Here is a 20,797-nt window from a genome sequence, read left to right on the forward strand (position 1 = left end):
GTTCTTTCAAACAACAGTTCATTTGTGCAAGTACTCCGGGAGAGCGGACAAGAGCCGTTATGACTCGTGGGTGCTATTGAAACTAATGCCATGCCTTCATTTGAACAAACGTTTGCCAGTTCTTTTCTCCAGTATTTACACAGTTCTGGCCTAAGCTTCGTTAGCTCAGCAGAATCATTTCTGTGCTCCAGTAGCCACCTGGCCAGCTGGAACCACGGCATATTTTCATGTGGCATTGTCAAGGGGAAGCCTGAGGAAAGCCAGCTTCTCACTGATAAGGAATAGAGAGTGGGAAAGCCTGTGTCTGCTGATGAGCCACATCTGGAGGGATGAGTTCTCGTGGTACTTCTGCCGAGAGCAGTTTTGCTCCCCTTTAAGATGCAGTTTGAAGTTACAAAACCAAGTCAAGTGTTGTAGGTATCTGTAGATTTTATTGTGCATAGTCTGCTGCTGGCAACAGTCTTGGGGTGACAGCAGTGTGATCAGATAGACATTGAAAATGTCAAAATGACAAATGTGTTTTTACGTGCAGCTTGGAAGGGTAGAAAGCAGCTATTGCATGTGAGTGGCTCATTAGTGTGCACCCTCTGGACCCAAAAGGTTTAGGTGAATTCAGTAGCAATGAGTTCTTCACCCCACATTGTGCATGTATCAGATTTAGCTATTTCTGATGCTGGCTTGAAAACACAAACTGATAATCAACCATGTAACTGCTTTTTGCCACTTTAAAATGGCTTTAGGTGCTTGCCTGAGATAGCCACTTGTAATGCAGCATGGCCCAGGGCTTGAAGATGATCTCACCATGGTTGCACTGGCAAAAGTCAGTTGTCTTCCACAGGGTTAATACTGGTTTTAGTTTGGCCGTGCTGTGAATGAGATCAGAATATGTGCTGATGCTAGACTAGATAATGATATGAAATGGAAACTGGATGTCCTGAGGTTCTGATGGATGTCTCACCTGTGTAACTCCCTGCATGTACCTTTGCTAAATTCCAAACTGCCTTTGCACAAGGGGGTCTTCTGCAAGCCTATCTAGTAGTAGGATTGGTCTGTTCAATCTTTCTATGGTTTTACTGCTGTGACTAATACTTCTGTTGTGGCAGTAGGATTTTATCACACTGTTTTTCTGTGCAATGAAAAACACATAGTTTAGGTGAATATTTGAATTGGTCTAGAACCAGATAAAGCAGAAAAGTGGAATTTAGTTTGTATTGCCGTTTGTATTTATCTTTTTCCTGAATACGTCTGGGTTTGGCCACTTGTGGAGACAGAAGTATATCCCAGATTGTGTTTCCTGTGTTATTTTCTCAGTAGGAATCAGACTTCAGAATTGAGCTGGGATAGTGCTGAATCCCAGCATCATGGATTTGAATCTCCTGTCATCTCTTCCCACCGAAGAGTTGGTTTGTGTTTAAGCTTCAGGCTTTGGCCCTTCCCTGCCTTCTAAAAGCACACTTTAATCTCCTGAAAAACATGAGCCCGATAGCTCCTGGGTGCTTTAATTAAGTGAAATGAAAGACTTGAATTTCCATAAATAGAAGAGCTTCCAGGAGCAGCGCAGGGCTCAGCACCCACCACAGCGCACAGCGAGAACCACCTTGGTCAGATCAGGGCTCCTGGAGGTGGGGAGCAAGGGGGGGGGGCTTGAACTTCATCCCCCGAGCTGCTGCTGATACGGTGATGAGAGACAAAAAGTCCAGGACTCGGTATGATAAAGACCAGCGAAGGTGGAAAGCGCTACTTTCATCTACCCGCTGCTGGGGAAGGGAGAGCTTTCCCAGCCTGACTTCAGTCACTGCCTTGGTCCAGGTCATGATTTTGAGTCAAGACAGACACCTAGTGGCCAGGGAGCTGGGCTGACCCCGAGCGTTGTGCCCTGGGGACATCCCCTCCTCGCGCTATCTTCGTTTCTTCTTTCTTCATATTTATTTGTTTGCTTCTTTGCAGGAAGACGAAAGCAAGATCTTAATGCTGATACTTAACCTACGCGCTGCGTTTCCTTTGGTCCTCGTTTGCCTCGAGCTGTGCTTGAGCTTTATCGTGGGAACATGACACTGAAATTCAAGCCTGTTTTCGTAGCAATATAGATTCCCTTCTGGAAGCTTGATGTATCCCAGCATTGCCACTGAGAGCGATTTGTGCAAGCTAACAACTTCATCTCATTTTAGCAATGAGGCCAAAAAGGGCTTAAACCAAAACTGCTAGTGGAAGGTGTCACTGCCCAAGGCAGGGGGTTGGAACTGGTTGAGATTTAAGGTCCCTTCCAGCACGAACCACTCTATGAGTCTGTGATTTTATGATTCTACTTAAAGAGAGCGACCCAAAAGAAGAATGGGATAAGCTGTGAGACAACACAGAGCATGAGCTGGTACTAGAGAGAGTGCTCTCCAAGAATTGTCCCAATAGCATCGGCAAAAAGCAAGGCAGGAAGCTTCTTGTTCACTCTGGTGACATCTAGGTTTGTCCTACCCAACAGACCTGCTCCTCGATGGACACTGAGATTTACCTGTTCTAAGCGGAAAAATAGGGTTTTCACATTGGCTGCTCTAAGCTCTGGAGGCCCAGTGTGATGATGGGATTTCATCTTGGCAGCCAGCAGCACCATCCTTGGTTGCTTGCAAGCTGCAAAATGAAACCGTGGCATCTGTGCTCCCTGTGCAAGCACCCTCCCTCTCTTTGGCAGCAGCAGAGGATGCATTTGCTCTGCTGAATCCAGAAGCCTCTGGTAATGGTGCCGAAGGCAACAACTGAATTTGGCAAAGGGCGTTCCGTCATCAAAATGCAGCAGATCAAAATCCCCAATACATTTACCCCCATGCTGTAGGATGTGCTTCTAAGCACATCTAGTTTGAATAGTAAAAACTCCCTGATTGGTGGTGTGCACTGAGGTGGTCTTAAGGAAAAGTGTTAACAGGATGAATTGAGGCCAGTGACATGAAATCAGGGCTGCGGTTAAAGCCTCATGGCAGCATGACCATTCTAAACACAATATCTAAGCAGCTGGTAGAGCAATTCCAGAAAATGCATTTTGTGGCCAGTGGTTATTTCTTTGTGCTGATGAAATGGGTATTTTTCTTCAGTGAACTGAATCACAACTAATTGAGTTGTAATCAGCACAGGCCCCAAGTTCAGATGAATGTTGCCTTCATAATACTTTGTAGACATGCAGAATCCATTAACTATCTTCAAATGAGATTTTGTGTTTTTAATCAGGAGGATCTTAGCAAACCATTACACAGAGCATTTATGCTGTCACACGCAACTTCCCTGTTTGCTTAACACGGGAAGGGGGAAATTGTTTCCCATTAATTCAATTCCTGATAGGGTTTACAGCTTGTTTTTAAACTCCAAAACTAAATGCAGTGCTCTGATAGGTGAGCAGGGCTGTCTGTGCAATTCATAATTGTCTTTCTTGTGTCTTCAGAAGGCAGCAAGCTACCCTGCTGAGATCTATTGATTCACCTCACACCTAAATGCTGGGAAACTTCTTTATTGCAGATCTGCCTTTGCTTTCACTTGCAGCCTTTACCAAGAATCCAGTGTGGCACCACTCACAAGTGATAAATTTCCTCCTGAAAAACACCCTGTTCCCATAACTGTTGATGCTCCTGAGCTTCCACATTAACATTTCATTCAGGTAGTACCAACCTGCAGGGCTCAGGCTGTCTGCCAGCAAAGGGATGTCAGCCCATGCCCTCCCCAGCCATGCTCCAGTCCATCCCACCCTAGGACCGCTGGGAGAGGGACTTGGATTGATGTCTCTGGTGACTTCAGGAAGCTCACAAGGTAGCCAAAAAACGGGAGTGAGGAGGGGCAAGATAGTACCAGCAGATGAGAAATAAACAACGTGCCGATGCGTGGTAGAAGAATGGGTTCATGGGTTATGACATTCCTAAAATATCTTTATTTAATAATGAAAACTTCATTATCCAGCCCTCTGCCAAAGTGTTGCCATGGGCCTGCTGCAACTCCCTGGGAAGATCTTTCATCTTGACAGAAGTTCTAAATTACAGCATTAGTGCTCTAACGGAGAGGAAGTTATGGCCTATTTTGGCTGTCCAGGGAAATGAGACACACATTACTGTGGAGCAGGTTATTGGAATCTAATCACTGAGAATATTAAAAATGAGGTAGCAAAAAAATTCTTTCTGTGTGAGCACTGGGGATAAATTAAGTGATAAACCTGAGTGTTTACTGGAGTTTCATTATTTTATTAAAAAGTAATTCATCTTTATTACCCTTGAAGCTACTACGTTTCACATCATTAAGAAAGCAATGCATGGAGCCCCTAAAGCTAATTTTCAATCCAGCTATCAGAACACATTCTGTTTTGATTTTTATCACAGGTATTGCAACATCCTCTGTGGCTGCATGCGCTGACCTCCAGCAACGTCTGATGCAGGATGTTTGAGAGATGAGGGGGTGAAACCAGCCTGTGCTCACCAGCCGATCGCCAGCTCTGCATGCGCTTGGGCTCCTGGTGTGGTTGCAGTCCTGATGTCCAGGTGAGTCTGTTGTTAAGATTAAAGCCACAATCCCAGGTCTAGGTGTGCAATCTCAGCTGAGCTGTCCTCTCTAAGCACTTCAACACAGTGCTGAATAACTGAGAAAAATCCCTCCTGTATTCATAAGCAGTCCAGCAGCAGGCACGTGCAGTGTGGCTGAGAAAGTCCATTTCTGTGTGACTCCTTCTTCTGGTCTTCTGACACAGGCTGGCTTTTACTTGCGTTTTGGGTTCAGGCAGAGCCAAGCCCATCAGTTCCACACAAGTCCGAGCTGAATACATAAAGCTTTGTATCAGTCTGTAGGAAAACTTTCCAAGATGTGTATTTGTGGGGTTGAAGAACCACCTGGAACCAGAGAAGCCTCACCTGGGAGAGCTTCACTTGGTCCAGGTAGCTCATGGACAGTCATGCTCACAAAGGTTACTCCTTAGCGCAAAGCAGAAGTAATGTAATTGCAGAGTTGGATGAGTACTCTGTGAGTGCTCACTTCAGCTTTGAAGGTGTTTGGTTGGGTTAATGTCCCTGTTCAAGCTCCTGTGCCAAAAATACCACAGCAAAGGTGTTTACTGGCAAAACCCATTGCTGAAAGGGAAAGTTTTAGGTAAACACTGGCACACATTCATAGGAAACAAATCTGGTGCTCACAGTTGTAAGTATTCCCACCAAAATCTCACTGAGTGAGGCAGACCCAGTGAGGCTCTGGATCTGCACCGCTGAGGAAGTGACTCAGTACACTACACCTCTATGTAGAGACAGTGTAAGGGGCAGAGCATGAACTGGTGGCAGTCCAGGCCTGTTGCTCAGCACAGGAGCTCAACCTCTTTTTCTGAGCCAGGCACTGCCCATGCTGGTGAAGAGCATCCTCTGTTGTACAGCACGTAGCTGTGAATCGCATTTCCTTCCTTTGCCTCCCAGTGGTTCCCACACCCCCCTCAGCCACTTCTGGGTCCCGCTTCAGGCTCTGGGTCCCTCAGCTTTCTTCTGCCTTCTCATTCCAGAGCCGAGGGCGAGGAAAAGTGTAACTCCAGGGCCTGCAGCTGCAGGGAGAGCACAGGAGTTAGGTGAGAGCAGAGCACCCTCTCACGCGTGGCGCTGGTAGGACAGTGCTGAAGGCTGTCTAACAGGATGATCCCATCTCCAGCATCCCCTTTTCCCTGCTGCCTCCGCCCACAGCATGGACGCACCTTTAATTTGGTCTATCAAATCAGTTTGTGTTCCTGTGATGACTGTTATTGTAAGTTCTGAGTGCTTGTGTCATTTGTAATTCCATCAGCTGGTAAAGATCTCTGGGTTCAGGTAATTTTCTGCTCTGGAGGGTGGCTTCTGAGATGCCGACAAGCAAATAATATTATCTTTAGGAGTAAACAAGAGAGCACTGCTGTAATTCGGCATTCATGTAGCTCCAGTGTGCCCAAATGGAGAGGAAAGTGGCCATCTATCAATCCTCAGTGTCTGAAAGCAAAGCAGACAAAAGCAGCCTTTGACAGTTATGCTAATAGAAGTATTGTATGTATAGGAAGAGAGGACATACGCTGTTCTTACATAGTGTAGTAATTTAAAGCAAGCCCATTGTCTCTCTAGGGCTTGTGTACACTCATGAAAATGACCTTCAGCCAATTGAGTTGAAACTTTCTAGGTAAAACTACTTGTGTAAATGGCTTGCAGTAATTGAATATAACTTAAACATATTAATATAAATATTAGTGCATTAAGTATTATAATATATTAACTTTGCACCTAAGTAGACTGCTTCTTAATGTAAAATAAATGCTTTTTAATCCACTTTGAGTATGTCCAGGCTCAGGATTTAAGCTCTGCTAAAACACAGTCACGAGACTGAAGCAAAACCCCAGAATGATTCTGTTGACTTTCTCCACTTCTATTAAATTATTCCCATTTATGGCAGCCCTGCTTAGGGGAAAATTGAGGCTGGTGTCATCTGGTCATATAAAAACAGTGGCTTGTGAACCCCATGGTAGGGATGAGCTGTGCAGGCAGCATGGGGAGAAGTAGCACAGAGGAGCATTGCCTGCACTGGTTCCTGGGGCTTTAGCTGTGCTTATTCATCCTGTGCTAAAAAGAAAAGTTTGATTTCAAGGTAAATGAAAGAACAAAATGTATCTTGTAATTGGATTTACTGAAGGGAAGCGTAACTGAGTGCGTGTGTGTGACCAAGAAATCTGGGTTTACTGCTAGGCAAAAGCTGTTCTCTAGTTATTAGGGAGGAATGTGAGCATAAAGAACATCCCTTTCAGACAGGAGGAAGAGCAAACCATGCCCCATCCTTGGCACTGTTCAAGGCCAGGTTGGATGGGGTTTGGAGCAAGCTGCTCTAGTGGAAGGTGTCCCTGGCCATGGGAAGGATTGGAGCTGGATGGTCCCTTCCAACCCAAACTGGGCTGTGATTCTGTGATGCTGCTGTGCAGCCAGACTGAGTTACCTGTGTGAGCATGGGTAGCTTAGAGAGCCCCAGGGTTTCCTCTTGCAGAATGACTCTGGGATCATATCAGTCCAGTCCCATTTTCCTGGGAAGCAATAAGGGTGCCATATAAAAGTGGTCTGTGTACAGTGCACAGTGTTGGCTGTGGTGTAGGTGCTGGTGCAGGGGTGTGTGTTGTGTGAGAGCAAGGCTGAGGACAGGGATCTGCAGCTGAAGATCGCTGCTGTTGCCTTCAAGTGATACAAGTGGCAGTAGCGAATCAGCCTGAGAATTATCTGTACATTTTATGCAGACCCAGAAGAAGTAATTGCTGGGAATGCCTCACTCAGGATTTTGAAACAGATAACAGTATTGCTGCAATAAAAACAAACGCAGTAAAGAACAGACTGCTCCCAGTGTCTGCTTAATCAATGGACTGTGAAGAGAGTGAGGTGATAAACTGACTGTGCTCAGGGCTAATTTTATGCAATATAATATGTTCATAGGATTAGTCTATTTAAGAATAATCTTAATTTAACTTTTTTGAATGCAAAGCCGTTCTGCACTACTTGTTTTCAATATATGCCTTAAAACAGATGAGGAAGGCAGAAACATATCCTTATTGTGTATGTATAATTTAAACAATATCATCAACTGAGTATTGATTGCTGACTAATGTGCTTATTAATTAATAGATGTCTCCATGTTAAATACATTTCTCAGAGCTGTTCTGGGACCATTTAATAAGATAAATGGGGTGTTGTAGTACAGTACTTTGTCATCAAATGTATAAGTCACATCAGAAAGAAATGTAAAGCCGTGCCTTGTGTAGCTGTTTGCTCCCAAAGGCTGCTCAAGCAGGGAGTGGTGCAGTGGTGGGACCATATTGCAGACATCAGCTTCTGCCTCTTGGTTTTGCTTCCCCAACCCAAAAGCCACAAACCTCTCTGTTTTCTGAGTTAGACCAAGCAAGCCTCCTGGTAACAAGGGAAGCCAGGAAGGGCCTTGCTTTGCAACTCCAATTTACCAAAATGCTCCACAAATGCCACTACAAAACCAGAACAAAGGAAGAGATGAAGTGGAATCCTAGGAAGAAATGTTTGCCATGGATCAGTAGTTTATTCCTGCAGTAGGATGCAAGGAAACCAGCCATAAAACCAGTGATCATCATGAGCCTATTGCTCCTGACCTACAGCTTTTGTAAGCTCTGTAATGGTCTGTGAATCTCCTCTCCTTTCACTGTCTATTCCCTTAGCAGGCCCTATGCTCACCAGCAATTACCCTTTATTCTGTCTGCAGGCAGCCACTGCTTTGTTGTTATTGTCTTCCTGGTTTTATTTGCTCCTTCAAGGCAGGTTACAGCCCTTTGGCTGGCACCCAAATACCTTTTGCTGTATCCTTGTGTAGATCATTTCCTGTCTTCTATTATTTCTCCCAAAGTTGTTAAAACTTACAACTTACTCCTGACATTTCCTGTCTTTAGCAGGGGCAGAAGCCGCCACATCTGTTTTAAGCCAAGCAGCTGTTTGTTCAGTGCTTCACCATCCTGCTCACCAAACTGCTGTGCTTTCCATATAGAGCAGGTCGCTGAAGATTATGGATGATAGCTTGCATCTCAGATGGATGCCATAGCCAATTTCCTTTACTCCTTCTACTCTCCTGTGTGCTGAGCAGACCTTTCCACTGACTGTTTGATTGATGGATATTCAAAAGGCACCTTTATGAGCCCTATAAATAATCCCTTAAAGGCTTTTCTTTTCTTCTTCCCCCCAGAGGTACCACTTAATCAGTTCTCCAGGCAATGGTCCTTGCCCCACCTTTCAGCCCGCTTGCTGTTTGAGCTGTATCTGCTGTGCTCTGAGCATACCTGGCACTCATCTGTGGCTGCAGGGAATCCTGGCATGCAGCACTTCAGGTTGGCCTTGCTGGGCATCACTTTGTGTTTCCTTCTCAAAAGCCTAACTCGGCTTTTTCTCATCAGTGGTTGCTAGCATGTAGTTTAGGTACTTTGTGCTGGGGGGGAATTTCCCAACCTAAAACTTGTCAGAAATGGGTGCAGCTATGGGTAGTACACGTCCCTGCTCTGCTGAAGGCCACACGCAGGGAGCTGCAAGGAAGTGATCAGGAACAGATCAGGGCAGAGCTCTCCCCACTCGTGCCCTGTGCCACTTGATGCGACTGACAGCTGAAATGACTCCGGTTTCCTTTTCAAACTCCAAGACTGTAACGCTGGCTGACACAGTGTGAAATCTCTTTCCTTTGTTTCAATTATTGCATGATTTGTGGTGGGATCTGTTTCAAAAGTACTTCCCTCCCTGTGTTTTTATTCCCGTCGAGTTCACTGTTTGCAGGAAAAACTGTCGGGACAATAGCAGCGGAATGCTGTCCCCTGAGCTTTGTGCCTGGTCATGTTTTTCACAGGTATCTTGCAACCTCTCTTCCATCATGGCTTTGATTAATAGGTGGCTTTTAAAATATGTGGTCTTTTTTCATCAGACCTACTTTGGATGTGTGTTGTTTGCCAGCTGACAATAGGAACTGGATCACACTGGGCAGGTAGGAAACAGCAAGATGAATAAGAGACAGAGCAGGTACACATTAAATGTGACACCAGCTACAGCTGCTCTTGGGGTAATTGAATAGAAGTATATATCTCTGTTCCTGATACCCATTTAAATCCGCTGCTTCCTCACTCCACTCAGCCAGTGTAAACAGGCCTTTGTAATGAGCATAAGGGAGTCCTGTGGCTGTGTTAAGGGTGGTGAAAAGGGACCTGGCACCAGTGTGAATCAGTCTGTACATATTTAAAATAAACAGAAGTGCACATAAGAAAATAACCCCTATTATTACCCAAGGATGCAGTGGGAGTACCAGGGGAATGGCTAAAGTAACAAAACTTGACACCAGTGATAATAAAAAAGGGAACTAAAGCAGAGAGATCACCCCAGTCTGCTGGGTTTCGAGTGCTTAATCAAAACTGACTTCTGCTACTGCAGCTGCAAAAGAAATGTTTCTAGCCTCCCATTAATTTCCATACAATAACCCTCTAATGGGGGAGTTGCCGGGGAGAGGAGGGTGATCAATCTGCTGTAATGGCACACTAGAGACTAAGGGAAAATGCAAACTTGGAGCAATTTCATGGCAGGTGCAACCTTGGAAAGTACAGCTATTTTTCTGAGTTAATTTGTTCCCCTGATATGTTTGAAATCCATATTTGTACTTTAAAGGTCTAAAATGCAAGATGATTAAAAAATATAACCAGATTTTTGTAAGCTTTTCGAGTGTATCAGGTGATATATTAATGCCCCTCCTTGGAGCCAGGACAGCTGCGTATCTTTTATCATTTGCTACCAAAAATAAAGGAATGGGATTGTTTATTCTAGCATTCCCTTTCTGTCTTTAGCCTTCCCGTTTACCTCCCTGGCCTGATGCTCATTTGTCTCCTAGCTGAATTGATCCTGAACACTATAGGAAGTAATAATAGTAATAATAATGGTAACTAATAGCAGTAATAATTATTATTCTTGTTATTGTTAGTAATAAAAGTACTGTGTAATGATAATGATTACTATGGCTGTAAGTTTTAAAACACGTGAGTTAACTCAATTTCTGTTACCCTTTGGGTGTCTTCGTCTTTTGGACATTAGTGAAAATGGCAGCTATAAATTGTAACAGGAACAAACAGAGAAACATAGAATCCCAACCTGGTTTGGGTTGGAAGGGACCTCAAAGCTCATCCAGTCCAACCCCTGCCACAGGCAGGGACACCTTCCATAGAGCAGCTTGCTCCAAGCCCCTGTGTCCAACCTGGCCTTGAGCACTGCCAGGGATGGGGCAGCCACAGCTTCTCTGGGCACCCTGTGCCAGCGCCTCAGCACCCTCTTCACACACCCAAGACATCTTCACATGGGAACAGACCCTGAAGCACAGAACTCATGTAATTTTGGGTCTTCTCCCCAGTTATTATTTTGGTAAAACCCCTGTTTTTTTGACCTGCCTTGCACTTTCATGGTGAGGTGAAGCAGCTTTGGGGTAAGTGAGAGCGTTGTCCTGTCTGGGTCACCTTTCCCTGGCACTGTTGGGGGAAGACAGGGAATCAGAGCCAGTGCAGGTTTCCACTGCGCAAATCACAGCTGTTCCTGGTCCGTGGAGACTCGCTGTTGTGGTTTGTTACGAGCATCCATCCCCCTTGTGGGCTTGAGGCACTTGTAATTCCCTGCTGTGCTTTTCCCACCTCTTTTGACAGCTGCTGAGTCTGGGGAGAGGCCCTTTTCCTTCTGCGTGTGGGACGGGAGGCAGCACGGCTCTGACATGGTGCCAAGGCAGTTCTCTGGGGGTGACCCTCGAGCCACACTCTGCTGGAGCCCAGCATCGGCAGGGTCAGTTCTGGCGTCCCCTGTCAAACCTGCAGCCCATTCCTCTTTTCACCTTGTGGTTTGGGTTTCTCAAAGCCAATCTCCTTTATGCTGATGACTTCTTTTCCTTTCTCAGCACTTAAGAACTACAGCCAGAATCTTAAAAGTATTGAATTTTCAAGCTCTGGAAAGTGCAGGGGCTTTGCATGAGAATTGGTACCTGCTCTGCTCAGGCGCTTTTGTGCTTTGCAGTAAGCACCAGTCTGCATCTTTAGATTTGTATCTTTGCAGTAAGGCCCTTGGTGGTTGAAGTTAAAGTGTATGCTTTTTTACATGAAAAGATGCTTATTATTCTACTGTGATGCTGCATTTATGGGATGCTTGTGGCATCTGGAGAAGCTTGCTGTGACTATTGTTATATTCTGTTTTAGGTACCATTTTAAATACATACTCTTTCCCACCTGCCCCAGCTTAGAAATCGCGTTTCAGCTACACCTCCAAACTTCCCACTGGCTTAAGTGCCTTAGTTTTTCCTGCTGTACCCTACTTGGCTCCCATTAACATGCTTAAGTAGATAAACAAAATAATTGATCATCTAAATGTGATTGCAGGATTCGTAAAGGTTCATTTCTGGCTTCCTAAGTTTGGTCTCAAGTCAGTGTAGTGAAGTATCTGCCTAATTCTCAGTACATCATCAAAATCAATTTATTGGAATCAAATGCTACAAAGAAAGTAGCCAGAATGATCTGAAGCGTAAAACAGCAGCTCCAGGAGGACAGGCGGAACCCACTAGAGCTGAAATGTGGTGGCAGCCTCCTTTTCGGAGTTATTTCTCTGATGGTTACATATGTAACTTGAGGGATATATATTTTATCCCTAGGGCTTTTGAAAACTCTGTTCTGACTTCCTTACTCACAGAGGAGTTCAGAAACACAGCTGACTGCAACAGAGATGGCATTTTGGTTCAGTTTGGCTGTGCTTTCGCTTGAATGTCGATGTTGAAACCTCTGATGTTGAATAGTCCTTCACTTCTCGGGTCCAAAGGGTAAAGTAAGAGTGAGACAGGCAGGGTTTAAAGCTCTTTTAATGCAATGAGGGTAGCTGCTGGGAAAGCTGAGGTCTGAATAGTAAAGTAAGAAAAAATCAGCTAGGAAATAAGACACAGTGTTTGAATGAGGAAAAACCTCTGGAGAAAATTCCTAGGGGAATAGAGCAGATTCACCACCACTTGTAACTTTTATAACCACATCATTCATCTTTCTAGGTAATGTATCTACAGTTTGAGAGGGGCATGGCATGAGATGTGTTGGTCTGCTGTTCATGTGATCAAAGTAAAACCTCAGCTCCTGACTGAAATAAGGCAGGATTTGGGTACATAACTTGTTTTCAGCTTCTAGAACATCTATTAGGTGGTAACATTTGATTGCTGATTTTCTGACTTTATCCATTGTGCCAGTTCCATCAAACTGCATTGGTTTTCTCCTGCAAAATCCAGATGCTTCTGGATATGACAGGTTCACTGTCAATATGGGTTCACCTAATACAATTTGCATTAAGAGAGGTCAGGTTTGAACAGCTCTGGAGGGATGGGCAATGCTTTCAGGTTGGTTTTCCTTCCTCTGGCCTGCTTTCTTGATCTCTCTGGTGATTGAGGATGTGGATCTCTGCTCCTTGCCATCAAATATTTATGACTGTAGTGCTGGTGATCTGCAAAGCAAGGCACGTTCCTGCTGGAACTACAGTGTGTCTGAAGCTTCTTGGACCTCTTCAGTGGAAACCAAAGAGGTAAGAGCTCAGAAATCCAGGCTCACTAACTCATGCGGATGTGCATCTTTAATCAGACAGCACATTATCTTCTCTTCTCATCTCCATTAGATAACAATCCCTCTCACTATCCCTCCAAAGGGACAGACCTGTATAAGGCAGTTCACTTTCACAGGCCATAAAGTTATACATCCAGTTCTTGCATTTCTTCCCTTTTTGTTTATGGTTTCAGAAAAACCTCCAAGGCTGCAATCTCTGTTTTGCCTCTCTACATCCATTTTGCCAAGCTGCATTCCAAGCACTGGTTCACTGAGGAAAGCAGCAGCAAAAGAGCTGCCTGGGTTTGCAGTGTCCCTCTCTGGAGGTGGGTGGCAGATGGGGGATTTGAGCTCAGTTCCCAGCAGAAACACCAGCCTCAGGACTCCTCTTCCTATCCCTGCACCGCTGTTCAATAGGTTCCTAAGTCACCTAAAAGCAATAATGCTGTTGTTTTCAAAGCAGTATTTTTATACATAGGAATTGGTGGTTTTGAGAAACTCCAGATGCTTATTACTTCTGCAGTCAGGTGTGTAGTTTTGCCTTTGAATAGCTCCCGTTTCCTCTTCTCAGAATGACTGTGCATAAACAAGTCCTCAGTTAAATACAGGAAAATACGGTGACATTTACGAAAGATGTAAATAGAATAACTCATTTTGCTGTCTAGACAAGAGCCTTGGCTCTGACTCGTACGTCTGCTTCTGTGGCTTGCTCATATCATTACTCTTCACCCCTGCTCATAAACCTCCACCTAGAAAATAATGTAATTTAATTAGGAATGTGGAATTAGCCTATTGCAGTCACACTCGGTTAAGCTGAATCAGTTTGTGAATTTCATTGTCATTGGGGCTGAAAAAAAGAGATATGTTACATTAGCAGCCTAATCTTACGTGCATATTATGAGGGGGATTGCAGGTGCAGAGCGGATCGCCATGTACCCAAGAGCTGTTAGGATTTGCACCAGAGGGACATCCATGTTGCAGGACGTTTACACACCTTCTCTGCACTCCCTTGGTTTACACGGAGCTTGGGCAGAGGATCCTGCTCTGACCAGGGTGGTTTCCATGTCAGAAAGGTGTGTCCCGTGGTGAGGTCCCACCACAAGGTTCTGCTGGGGATGTGAGCATCACCTGCTTCTCTCTGAAGGGAGCAAATGATCATGGTCACAATCCAGGCACAACTTCATGTGCTTCTCTATCATCCATCCGCTTCCATCCCAATCCACCACAACTGTTTTGGTCTCCTTTTGGAGCCTTCCCCATCTCCTTGCCTGTCCACTGTGGTGTGTCAGTTATGCAGTGAGAGCAGCAATGCTAAAGGTCTACAGCTGGGTTATCCTTTCTTTTAACATGGTTTAGATTATTAAAAGGAAAAGGAAAATCCTAAGGACACTTGTGTCTTCAAAAGACAATCCACAAATAAAGTCATCTTGGTTTGAAGTTCACATGTATTTTTGAAGGCAATTGGGATAGGAAGAGTTTAGGCTGCAAACACTGATTTGTCGTGCAGTCTGACTGGTGCTTTTCAACACACTTTGATCCTCTTCTTTTTTTTTTTGGCCCAGGCATTAGATAATGCTTTAGAAGCCATTAGAAAAAATAGTGACAATTGAAATGCTTTGAAAAATGACAGTTTGATAGTCTAATAATAGCCCCTACACTGATCTGGAGAAGGTTTTCTTTTCTCTTTTTATATTAATTATGTACAGTACATTTCAAAATGCCCTTTTCTCCCCAACAAATAATTTAACCCTTTCGGTCGTGGAAATGTGAAATTTGCAGATGCTGATGTATGTGTATATGGCACGTACATCTGTTTGAAGAGGTAGGTACACTGTAAAGAGCTGGCAAAAGGTGCTGTGGCATTGAGAGGGGGAGAACTGGAGAAGACAGTGTGGCTGCCCTGTCCCTGGCAGTGCTCAAGGCCAGGCTGGACACAGGGGCTTGGAGCAAGCTGCTCCAGTGGAAGGGGTCCCTGCCCGTGACAGGAGGTTGGAACTGGATGAGCTTTAATGTCCCTTCCAGCCCAAACTATTCCATGATCCTTGCATGTGTTCTTCAAGGGAGCCATCCATGCAGGGTGCTGCTGTTCCTGAGGGACCTCGTGGTCTCCAGGAAGGTTTTCTGTAGGGAGAAAATCCATGTTGGAGGATGCGTAGATGCGAGTGTACATTTCATTGCGAGATCTTGTTTTTGCAGGATCTTACTTGGCAGCGATAAATGAGCAACTTTCGAGCCTCAGAAGTGATTAATTTCTCACTGGAGCCGTCTCAGAGGCTGTCACAGCCTGACAATCCTGACATAAGTGTCATTTATAATGTCACAAATCTATTACACATAAATGTCATTACACAATTACTCTAAGGATGAGGAAAGGTTCACTGGGGGGAGAGTGTCTGATATTAACTCAATTATATATCTTCATGTTATTGTTCGCTTGTCCCACCTCATACAATTACACTGGGTCTCATTTGTTCCTTCTGTGCAAATTAGCAGTTATTTATTGCAGTGATACTTCGAGACAACCCAGGTAGGGTTGGTGGTATTGAAACCCTGGCACAACCTTGTGCCTGTTGCCATAACTGCGCTCGACGTGATGCTCCCGGTGCTTTGGTAATTGGCCCTCTTGAAATGAGGGCTCGATGCTCAGCCTCCCCCCCACTTCTTTTCCTGCATCTCTCTGAAAGGCACCAACATATGGGTGAGATGATAAATCCTCCATGTGGTTTTGATAAAGATGGCTTGTTTTAATGAGGGTGACTTTTTGTGCTGCCTAACAAAAGAGGCTCTTTCTTGTTAGAAGGACAGAGGAGTTCAGCAAATTCCCCTGCGCTGCACCTCAATTATTCCTTAAAATTGGCATAAATGTAGCCTTCATTTAGTTCTAACAGGCTTTCATCCTCCTTGGCCCAGACACAAACAAGACTTACACTGGGGCTTGGTGTAGTGACGAGATTTGAATGCATTATGCATGAGGAGGTTGAGGTAACGGCACTGCCTGGGAGGGAGAAAGGGATATGTGGGGTATTGCTACAATGCCCGTCTCCCCCTGGACACTTACGGGAGCTGAGCTCTCGGTTTGATTAGAGGTCACTTGAATCCAGCTCAATTTTGTGAGCTGGAAATGAAACTGCCTGTTAGGATATAGGGAAAGGCTTGGTTCTGAGGGCACTGAATGGTTGTGTGCAACTTCAGCACTCGTGTACCACAAATCTGAGCTGGCAAACAGACGTGTAGATACAGCAAAAGGCCAGGAATTTCTGTGGTAATCCTCCAGATTTCTACCGAGACAACTGGGATGAGGATCAGGCCTTTTAAATTGCTCCCTTTGCCTGTTTACTATTCTGGGAAGCTATTGTTCTCAAAGGGACATCTTTAAAGCAAAAGCTGGTAGAATAATTTATTTGCGAATAATTTATTCAGTGATTGATGGGAAAAGCTGCCGAATAAATAATTCACTGAATGCTAATGGAACATCAGAGATGGTCGAATAATGAAAATGTTTATTGCAAATAATTTATTCAAAGAAAAAGGCTGAAATGTATCAGCACAATTATGCGTGGGGAATAATCCAGCCATTCCTACCCGGCCTGCTGTGACATGTTGCACAAAGATGTTTCTTTCACCCAAATGGAAACTCCAGGTAGCTCACCCACGTTTGCTCCCAGTGAGGAGCTCCGAGATGCTGCTCTCTGGTAAGAGAGAAGTTTGGGTAAGGAAATCCTCAGACTTGAGCTCAAACTGAAGGTTGAGCCCTAACTCTAACTGTGATGGCAGCTGCATATCATTGGCCTCTTCCACCCCTTATTTATTCCTATTAGCAGCAGCTTTATAATCTGGAATTCTCTCTAAGTCGAAGCTTTGCCCCTTTTTTCCTGGGCAGGGTAAGATGTGTTCCTCTGTCCTCTCTCTGGGATGAGCAGTGCCATTGCTCCTGAGGAGCGGGGTCCCCATGCTGGGGTTCCTGTTGCAGGGAAGGGGTTTCCTCCACTGGCAGAGCTGGAGCACTGGGCAGCTCCAGGTTGTTCCTCTGGAATTCAAATGATCAGAAGCTGCTGTGAAAGGGTTGGAAGGAGGCAATACATGGTTTGTAAAACATGGGCTTGGGAGAGAGCCCTGATGTTTCACAGCACAGCATGAATGATGCTGTGAACTCCTGTGTGTCTCTCTCCAGTCTGGATCACTGAGCTCTTTGAGACCTACCAGTGCTTAACTGGTCATTCAGCAGCACCCGTGGGGACTGGGGAGATGTTATAAAGATGTGTTCTGAGGAGTTCAATTCTAAATCTGCTCTGACTACAGCAAACAGAAATAAATGAACCAAAGCCAAAGTCCCCACAGAACTTTTGCCCTTGATCTCCTTTGGCAGATGTTTAGAGCATGAGCTTGGGGTCCCCAGGCAGGAGACCCTGCATGGGGCAGGTACCACAGGCGTTGTGATCCTCAGCTGTGCTATTTGCCAGAGGAGAGCTTTCGTGCTGCACACAGCTGTACAACAGGGCTCAGGTGCTCCTGGAGAATTGAAGTGATTTTGTGCTGATACTGGGGCTAACACCAGAAAAGTCTAAATTACATTTTAAAAGGAATCTACTCTTTTTATCTTTTAACCTTCGGCCTCTCCCTCTCATGCAGAAAAATCAATCTTGGCTAATCTACTGACCAAGTAAAAGGAGGAAACCCTATAAACATGCACTTTATCTTCTTTTAAATATTCTTACAGAAAAGCTTAACAAAACATCCAAAGCTTCCTCATAGGTCCTAGGAGAAAACCCTGTTGTCCTGAAAGGATCCTTCATCACTCTGGAGGGAGAGTTTTGGGAGGAAACAGTATCTAGATCCTTCCCAACTATCTAGGTGTTTAAGAAGACTGCAGCAAGCACTCCACCACACAGCTCTACCCACTCTCCTCCTTATTGGACCTGGATTAGTGAAGCTGAGCTGAAGATACAGCTGCAGTGACTTAGGGAGTGATAAACCTGGACCCTGGCCACAGCTCTGCTTGCTGCAGGGGTTGGTGTTAGGTGCAGGAAAGGCTCTTGTCATTGCTTTATTTCTTTATTTATCTTAACTGTAGTGGCTGGTACTTATGGCAGGAAAACTTCCAGTAGAAGCTCTGTAACCAGCACCCTGGGCTTCATCAGAAACCATCAAGGATCCGGCTGCATCAGAAGACAGCAAGTACAAAGGTGAAATGTGCTCAGGCTTTTGTCTTCAAGAAATACCTTGTATTTCTGATGTGTTTTCCCTGTTTCTTCCATCTCTTCTCTGTTCTGGGAGCACTAGGCAGGGTTTATAACTGGGATGTCCCATCCCTGTCAGCATTCAAGGCCAGGTTGGATGGGGCTTGGAGCAACCTGCTCTAGTGGAAGGTGTCCCTGCCTGTATCAGGGGGAACTGGATGAGCTTTAAGGTCCCTTCCAGCCCAAACCAGTCTGGCATCCTATGAATATACACAACCCTCTGAGAGTGCAGCTCTTTGTCCCTTTGCTCTCCTGCCCTTTCTGAGTAAAGAGGGAAGGTTGGGGACAATTTGCCTTTGTTCTTTGCTTTTTACTTTTAATTTTTTTCTCAGCTTCTGATGAGATGCAGAGTCAGGCCTTGCGCCAAGACTGCAGTTGGGCTGTCTCTTGCCCAAAGTGTTTTGCTTGTGCCTGGCTTTCACAGTTTAAAAACAGCCCTTCAATTTACATTAACTGCACAGTACTGCAATCTCAGGTGCAGATCGGGTCATCTTGCCCATCCCTCACTGCTTTATCATCTTGTTTTCTCCATTTCCTCCTGTGATATATTGAAGCTAGTGACATTTTCAAGAGCAGGAACACTAAATCATGTATGCTCTGTGTATGCATAATCTGGAGTAGCTGGTCCAGAATGCTAACAAGGGCATGCTGGCAAAAAGGAATTGCAAGAGAGACCTTGGAGTCTGCTGGGACATACTGAGCCAGAGACAGGAGAAATTGCACCATTTTCTCTTAGTAATGGTAGTCCATTTGCTCCGCTGAATAACTTCATTCCCTCTCCATGCAGCCAGATTAACCAGCCAGAGGTCAGGGTCTGCATCGTTGGGCTGCAGAGCTCTCAGTGGAGATGAGTTAAGCTTGAGGTGGCTTATGGGCAAAATATGGTAGGGTAAGAAGTAATAAAAAACCCGCAACCAAATCCAAGGGGATGTGTAGATGTGAAGAATCTTACATAAAGTAACCAAAAATACCATGGCTGAACTGTGGGGACTTCAGCTCTCAGGACACTCATCTCAGAGCTGAACTCCAAGTCCTTGCTGCGTTTCTCACCTGGGGCTGCTGGGTGCTTCAGCTATGGCAGTAGCATTCATCCAGCTGCTGGAGGCAGGTGAAAAAGGCCCATGTCTGTGCATTGGCTCTATGGCTCCCCTGAGCATCTACAGCAAACTTAATTTTGAGCCAGATTTCCATCATCTTTGCACTCCCCTACCTAGGTCTAAAAATAACGGCACTGTGCTAAGAACCTGCTATTACGTTTTTCTTTGTGATTGCACCCATCCACATCAGAACCAGTTCAGAGTTGTTTTATTCTCCAGATTTCTGGCTGTATTAGCACTGTCAGAATCCCTGATGTATCACCTTGCAGGGAGTCTAAATGCTTGTCAGTGCCTTACTTTGCATTTGTGTTCTGGGTTCAAAGCTGAAAGCGCAGCTGAACTGAAATCTTTTCTCTGGATGCTGATAGAAATGTAAGAGAAATCTCATTTCATAAAAAAGGTATGAAAGGACCATAAAAATAAGTCTTTCACTAAGCTGATCAACTCAGCTTTTTTATACCAAAAAGGATTCAGAATGAGAAGCTGATAATACAGGCTTTAGTTTGTGGGAAATGAATTAGATGGTATTTGAGAGAACTATTTCATTTAGGTGGTTCACTGGCATATAATGAGCTACTGTAGTTATATTGCAGCAAGCTAAAATATTATTTAAAAGTTAATTCGTATTTTTAGCATATAATTTCTAATTAACTTGCTGTAGTTATCTTGTTAAATGTCAATTAAATCTCAGAGCATTTCTCACAGGTTTCCTGTATTCATAAAAAGTAATTATACAGCTATTGCTCATGTAGCCCTTATTACTGGTATCATCTACAGCTAAATATATCTTTTACATACTAATTATACATCGCTAAGTGCTATTTTGATAATCAGTAATTGATTTAGCACAATGTATTGTCATGTTACCTCTTCAATTGTCAACCCAAAGTATTTTAAATTCAAGGGTCCGGCCACCGCTTTTGGTTGTGGCCACCACTTGTACCTAAGGTTTGCTGCCATGATTGTATGTGGGTAGAAGGGTTGATCTGCTCTGCCCCAGGCTTCCTAAAGGGGAAGGTGGTCAAGCTTCTTTTGGAAGAAAAGCCTCCCAGGTAACCTATGGAAGGATTACCATCCTTTTCTTTGCGTTGATACCAGCATAGAAGGCAAAGGTTGGAATACTCGTTGCTGCATGCAATTTCTCCTCTCCCCAGTTTTGTTTTCATGCTGACGTGTGTGTGACTGTGGAGCAGGGTTCTATTGTGGTTGGAAGTTGCAATGGGGTTGGCTTGTCATGGCTTCCAAAGCACCAGCTCAGCTCCGTGGCTGAGCAGGGTTGAGCTCCCTCTTCTGAGGCAGGATTAATTACACCTAAGCAGTTAGCAGCAAATACCTGAAGCCCCAATTAACTTTGATCTATAACTGTGATGGTCCAGGTGGAA

At 44.7% G+C, this 20,797-nt stretch overlaps 1 long non-coding RNA gene across 2 annotated transcripts in view; it reads left to right on the forward strand.

Annotated features, from left to right (window-relative positions):
• The window catches only part of LOC134157044 (uncharacterized), an 84,066-nt gene that overhangs the window by 39,972 nt on the left and 23,297 nt on the right, over window positions 1-20,797 (forward strand). The window contains exons 3-4 of one of the 2 annotated variants that reach the window (XR_009962166.1): window positions 4,347-4,505; window positions 5,464-5,566. This is a non-coding gene — a long non-coding RNA (uncharacterized LOC134157044). The remainder of the gene's footprint in view (window positions 1-4,346; window positions 4,506-5,463; window positions 5,567-20,797) is intronic. The other variant, XR_009962164.1, reaches the window with a different exon arrangement.

This window comes from Pezoporus occidentalis, unplaced genomic scaffold (genome assembly GCF_034315485.1).
Source record: "Pezoporus occidentalis ecotype Australia unplaced genomic scaffold, CSIRO_AGI_Poc_V1 ctg92, whole genome shotgun sequence".
In the NCBI taxonomy this organism is placed as follows: Eukaryota; Metazoa; Chordata; class Aves; order Psittaciformes; family Psittacidae; genus Pezoporus; species Pezoporus occidentalis.